The sequence below is a fragment of the Schistocerca cancellata genome, chromosome 3, assembly GCF_023864275.1.
Source record: "Schistocerca cancellata isolate TAMUIC-IGC-003103 chromosome 3, iqSchCanc2.1, whole genome shotgun sequence".
In the NCBI taxonomy this organism is placed as follows: Eukaryota; Metazoa; Arthropoda; class Insecta; order Orthoptera; family Acrididae; genus Schistocerca; species Schistocerca cancellata.
In genome coordinates, this window is record NC_064628.1 from 892807686 (window position 1) to 892814618 (window position 6933).

At 44.2% G+C, this 6933-nt stretch overlaps 1 protein-coding gene across 1 annotated transcript in view; it reads left to right on the plus strand.

Moving 5' to 3' along the window:
- LOC126176630 (protein scarlet-like) overlaps positions 1 to 6289 on the plus strand; it is a 204695-nt gene extending 198406 nt beyond the window's left edge. The window contains exon 14 of the mRNA XM_049923789.1: positions 6153 to 6289. The gene's annotated coding sequence lies outside the window, so the exon portion shown is untranslated. The remainder of the gene's footprint in view (positions 1 to 6152) is intronic.
- Positions 6290 to 6933: the final 644 nt, after the last annotated feature.

Below are 6933 nucleotides of genomic sequence, written 5' to 3' on the forward strand. Positions count from 1 at the left end.
CTCGCTGACTCCAAAGCACGTACCTCAAAGTCTTCCATAAACAAATTGGCCACAACAGGTGACAACCCATTGCAACTCCATCAGTCTGTTCGTAGTACTGACCATTGAATAAAAAGTAAGTGGAAGTCAGCACATGTGTCGAAACAAATTTGTTAACTCGACACCAAACTTAACCTCAATTCGTTGCAGCTAATTGAGCACGTCACCCGACAGCAAACCCGTAAGTTATTTGAACATTCAATTCGCCGGGAAAAGTTAAGGTCTCACACTTACCAATTTGTTGTTCTGTGTATTTAAGAAAGAGGTTTTTTAAAAGTCAGTTTTTCCTCCCAATAATTTAAGATCATACGACATGCTCCACCTCAATATATTTAATACACTGTTGAATATTGTAGTTCACTGTGTAGGCAAGCACTACATTACTACACTCCTGGAAATGGAAAAAAGAACACATTGACACCGGTGTGTCAGACCCACCATACTTGCTCCGGACACTGCGAGAGGGCTGTACAAGCAATGATCACACGCACGGCACAGCGGACACACCAGGAACCGCGGTGTTGGCCGTCGAATGGCGCTAGCTGCGCAGCATTTGTGCACCGCCGCCGTCAGTGTCAGCCAGTTTGCCGTGGCATACGGAGCTCCATCGCAGTCTTTAACACTGGTAGCATGCCGCGACAGCGTGGACGTGAACTGTATGTGCAGTTGACGGACTTTGAGCGAGGGCGTATAGTGGGCATGCGGGAGGCCGGATAGACGTACCGCCGAATTGCTCAACACGTGGGGCGTGAAGTCTCCACAGTACATCGATGTTGTCGCCAGTGGTCGGCGGAAGGTGCACGTGCCCGTCGACCTGGGACCGGACCGCAGCGACGCACGGATGCACTCCAAGACAGTAGGATCCTACGCAGTGCCGTAGGGAACCGCACCGCCACTTCCCAGCAAATTAGGGACACTGTTGCTCCTGGGGTATCGGCGAGGACCATTCGCAACCGTCTCCGTGAAGCTGGGCTACGGTCCCGCACACCGTTAGGCCGTCTACCGCTCACGCTCCAACATCGTGCAGCCCGCCTCCAGTGGTGTCGCGACAGGCGTGAATGGAGGGACGAATGGAGACGTGTCGTCTTCAGCGATGAGAGTCGCTTCTGCCTTGGTGCCAATGATGGTCGTATGCGTGTTTGGCGCCGTGCAGGTGAGCGCCACAATCAGGACTGGATGCGACCGAGGCACACAGGGCCAACACCCGGCATCATGGTGTGGGGAGCGATCTCCTACACTGGCCGTACACCACTGGTGATCGTCGAGGGGACACTGAATAGTGCACGGTACATCCAAACCGTCATCGAATCCATCGTTCTACCATTCCTAGACCGGCAAGGTAACTTGCTGTTCCAACAGGACAATGCACGTCCTCATGTATCCCGTGCCACCCAACGTGCTCTAGAAGGTGTAAATCAACTACCCTGGCCAGCAAGATCTCCGGATCTGTCCCCCATTGAGCATGTTTGGGACTGGATGAAGCGTCGTATCACGCGGTCTGCACGTCCAGCACGAACGCTGGTCCAACTGAGGCGCCAGGTGGAAATGGCATGGCAAGCCGTTCCACAGGACTACATCCAGCATCTCTACGATCGTCTCCATGGGAGAATAGCAGCCTGCATTGCTGCGAAAGGTGGATATACACTGTACTAGTGCCGACATTGTGCATGCTCTGTTGCCTGTGTCTATGTGCCTGTGGTTCTGTCAGTGTGATCATGTGATGTATCTCACCCCAGGAATGTGTCAATAAAGTTTCCCCTTCCTGGGACAATGAATTCACGGTGTTCTTATTTCAATTTCCAGGAGTGTATTAATTCAAAATTTTGTTTCTGTAGCTTTAATACTGTATGGGATAATGATACTTAAGTATGCAAGAACATTCATCACGAAAAACTAAAACTAAAGACTTGCATGTTATTGGTTTCTCAATGATTTGTCAAAACATTCCATCTCCATAATGTTGTTGAATCTTTCATCTTCTTTAGTCTTCTTCCTTTTCTTGGTCATTATGACTCGTTTGTTATGCTTTCAACAGTTTTTTCAGTTTCAGCGACATGTTGCCTGTCCACTCGTGGCAGCTCACTTTTCATGTTGTCCCCAGTTTTGATGCCTGGTCTGCTCGCGGCCTGTATTCGGCTTGTTGCTCCATCATTAAAACACATTGTGGCATCCATCACACCAATCTGAAAAACTGACTTGCCAACAAAAACAGTGTCTGACTAGTGTAAACTCAAGTCATTTGTTTCTATCTACAGAAAGCTCGATTACAATCAATCCCTATTCGTAGTACAATCCACACGCTTTTCAAGGATGTTACACAAATCAGTTGCTACAGAAATAGTGGCGTCAAAATTAAATAACAAGACACTGTAGGCAAGGTTAAATATTTAACATTAATGTGACAGGTGCCTCATTCACGCGCCGCTTCTGCTTTAGAAAGGCACTTGAAAACGAAAATGATAAGATACTGTACATAAAGCATATATTATTAGAATCAGGAGGAATCATAGATCATTGTTGTTGTTGTTATTGTGACCAGAGACTGGTTTGATGCAACTCTCCATGCTACTCTATCCTGTGCAAGCTTCTTCATCTCCCAGTACCTACTGCAACCTACATCCTTCTGAATCTGCTTAGTGTATTCATCTCTTGCTCTCCCTCTACGATTTTTACCCTCCACGCTGCCCTCCAATACTAAATTGGTGATCCCTTGATGCCTCAGAACATGGCCTACCAACCGATCTCTTCTTCTAGTCAAGTTGTGCCACAAACTTCTCCTCTCCCCAATTCTCTTCAGTACCTCCTCATTAGTTATGTAATCTACCCATCTAATCTTCAGCATTCTTCTGTAGCACCACATTTCGATAGCTTCTATTCTCTTCTTGTCCAAACTATTTATCGTCCACGTTTCACTTTCATACATGGTTACACGCCATACAAATACTTTCAGAAACGACTGCCTGACACTTAAATCTATACTCGATGTTAACAAATTCCTCTTCTTCAGAAACGCTTTCCTTGCCATTGCCAGTCTACATTTTATATCCTCTCTACTTCGACCATCATCAGTTATTTTTCTCCCCAAATAGCAAACCTCCTTTACTACTTTAAGTGTCTCATTTCCTAATCTAATTCCCTCAGCATCACCCGCCTTAATTCGACTACATTCCATTATTCTCGGTTTGGTTTTGTTGATGTTCATCTTATACCCTGCTTTCAAGACACTGTCCATTCCGTTCAACTGCTCTTCCAGGTCCATTGCTGTATCTTACAGAATTACAATGTCATCGGCGAACCTCAAAGTTTTTATTTCTTCTCCATGGATTTTAATACCTACTCCGAATTTTTCTTTTGTTTCCTTTACTGCTTGCTCAATATACAGATTGAATAACATCAGGGAGAGGCTACAACCCTGACTAACTCCCTTCCCAACCACTGCTTCCCTTTCATGTCCCTCGACTCTTATAACTGCAATCTGGTTTATGTGCAAATTGTAAATAGCCTTTCGCTCCCTGTATTTTACCCCTGCCACCTTCAGCATTTGAAAGAGAGTATTCCAGTCAACATTTTCAAAAGCTTTCTCTAAAAATTAAAAAATTAAAAATTTTGGGGGGTCTCATGAAGTCCAGCTCCCCTTAAGCCGCCTATCGAAAAGGGTCTTCTTCCTTCGCACACATTGGCCCCTTTTCTTGCAGATATGAGAGATGTGTTGTCTGAACATTTCTAGAGTAGGGTATACGAAAGTATAATGAATGTGTGTAAACTTTGGTGTTATATTTGTATTTTACGATGATAATGACAGAAGAAACAGGGCGATATCCAATACCGGCACATGGGTTAGTTCTCTCGAGCAGCAGCAAGTCGCCCTCCGACCTTAAAGTCCTCATCCGAGGGACCTATCACCGTCAGTATTGTCACATCGCTCACTGTAGAGAACCGGCGGAGTGGTTTGGAATTTAACCCAGGACATGGGCACAAAGACTGGTGATTAGCAACTTCAGGCCACCACACCTTCTTCTCTTCCTAGGCAAATATTGGAAGTGAACATTTCATCCACGTCCAGGATACGAACCAGCTTTCTTCAGAGTCAAGCACCGCCCAAAAGGCATGCGTTAGGGACCTCGGTTACGGGGGCAGATTTTGCCACATTACCGACATAGATCATCAGCGAACACTCTTCTCGTTACAATGAAGTCTACTTCAGTCACTGGCTCACGTCAGTTTTTCTATTGGCTAAACCAGTTTCGACTGGTTAGTCATTGTCGAATAAGGAAATGACTCTGGCGCAAGTCCGTGACCGGGCTTTTGATCTGACTACTGGCAGAGTCTGTCTTTGCTCGCCGTGGCACTGGGAGTTGGCGGGTAGCGACCCCAAAGCCCCGGTCACCTTTTAGCTCCTAGAAAAGTTCCTAGTACCCATTTTACAGAAGGTTAAGTGGACCTGGAGCCATACTGGAGGACTGAACCTGAGACTATGAGGGTCGGAGTTGAGGCCACCACGGCCACACGTATAAAAGCCATATAAAAATTAGAGGCAGCATGCTAGTAGAGCCATAATGACATTACAATGATACACTAAATAAACATCTAAATGAACTACGGCAATAGTAAAATGATGCCATAAATACTTCCTTGTCCCGCCATAACATTCTAGGGGCCACAATGCAGTAAGACTTGAAAGACGCGCATCTACCTTGCACTTCCTTCACTTGTTTACGATTTACGATATTGTGGTCGTATTGTTATCATTACTGATACGGCAATAGCATGCCTGCTATTCTGCTGAATTTGTCAGTATCTACAGCATAATGAAACTGGAGAGAGGGTTGGAGCAAGGTACTTTTATTTTATTTTCATATTCAGTAGTTCCATCAGCTAGCCATGTTGGCTTTCCTTTTCCCGCGCTGACCTTTGAGCTTGGAAGCATGAGCCGGTAGTTTCAATGACTTGGAGAAGCCAAAGTAGTTCTTTTTATTTCTTTAAAGTCAGTACCGCCATTAGACTGTTTTTTATTTGCAGTGTTACATCTACACAATCATGATTTCGGCTTCAAATTGCCATTATCAAGTGTATTAAGTGTCATACAGTGCCTAAGTAGGCATACTGTCGCATTTAAAATACGCTATTAGACACATTGTGTAAGGGCCAATATTTCTGGTAAAGAAATTTCTGCTACCAGAAATATTAACCTTTAGACAATGTGATTTAAAATGGAATGATCATATAAAGTTGATCGTCGGTAAAGCAGATGCCTGGCTGAGGTTCATTGGAGGAATCCTAAGGAGATGCAATCCGAAAACAAAGGAAGTAGGTTACAGTACACTTATTCGTCCACTGCTTGAATATTGCTCACTAGTGTGGGATCCGTACCAGATAGGGTTGATAATAGAGAGAGAGAAGATCCAACGGAGAGCAGCGCGCTTCGTTACATGATCATTTAGTAATCGTGAAAGCGTTACGGAGATGATAGATAAACTCCAGTGGAAGACTGCAAGAGAGACGCTCAGTAGTTCGGTACGGGCTTTTGTTGAAGTTTCGAGAACATACCGTCACCGAGGAGTCATGCAGTATATTGCTCCCTCCTATGTATATCTCGCGAAGAGACCATGAGGATAAAATCAGAGAGATTAGAGCCCACACAGAGGCATACCGACAATCTTTCTTTCCACGAACGATACGAGACTGGAATAGAAGGGAGAACGGATAGAAGTAATCAAGGTACCCACTGCCACACACCGTCAGGTGGGTTGCCGAATATGGATGTAGATGTAGATGTAGTTTGTAACTAACTTACGTTTTTTTGATGTGGTTCAATAATTGTCACCATGGACGCGGCTGGCGTCGGTCGTTAAGCGACCGTACCTACGTTGAGCTGCACAATGCTCTGGGTGAAGATAACACGTTACATGTTGAAAATGGCGTGAAAGTTACAGCCCTTAAAGTCGGAATAATTTCCGTGCACATGACAATAAAAATTGCGTGAGAGAAGCGATACAATTAGAGGTTAAAACAGTAAAATGTAAACAATAGTCAATAGTACATTACACGTGTGATAATTCCTACAAATAGTCCTTGTATGTGCAACAATTTCACTCTAACGCTCGTGTTTGCAGGTTCACACGCGCCGTTCCTGTTTTGCCTCTCGTGGTTGCCACACTGCTAGCGGTTGGGGTCTGCCACGCAGAAGCCAGAGTCTGGAACCGCCGTCATCGACTACAGACTGTCACATATGTGCCAAATTCTACGACAGGGGCATCTCTAGCTATGGTCCGAGTACTCATCCAACAAAGAGGGATCATTCATTTACTGTTGCCATGCTTACAGACAATTGTTGCTCTGAGCATTAATACCAGAGGGACCCATCGATAAAAGGAGTATTAGTAAAACACGCTTGTGAAGTACCACGAAATATTACAAATTTGATCTCTCTATTAACTCCTGTTGATACTTGTTTAAACATGAACTATTTTAGCATAATGCAACAGATACGGCTGCGGCGTAACGTATTAAGCTATGCAACTCTGATGTATCTGCTTCATGTAGATGAAAGAAATGTTAGATTTTTATAGAGAAAAGAGACTGTTATTTATTGCCACTAACAAGTAAGTTATATGGAGATTTTCGTCTCATACAGCGCCTGTTATTTATTGCCACTAACAAGTAAGTTATATGGAGATTTTCGTCTCATACAGCGCTAAAGAAATTTGTGGGAAACGATTTAAAGAAAGTGTGAGCCGAATGATTCATTATATTTTCGTGTGTGTATTTTTATGACGCTATTATAATATAAAATAAAATAAGTCTGGTCCAGGTATCAGTTGATACCACTTTCAAATCCACCGAAGTGCAATATACAATTAATTAAGCATCTGTCTTGGCGAGGCACTTCATCGT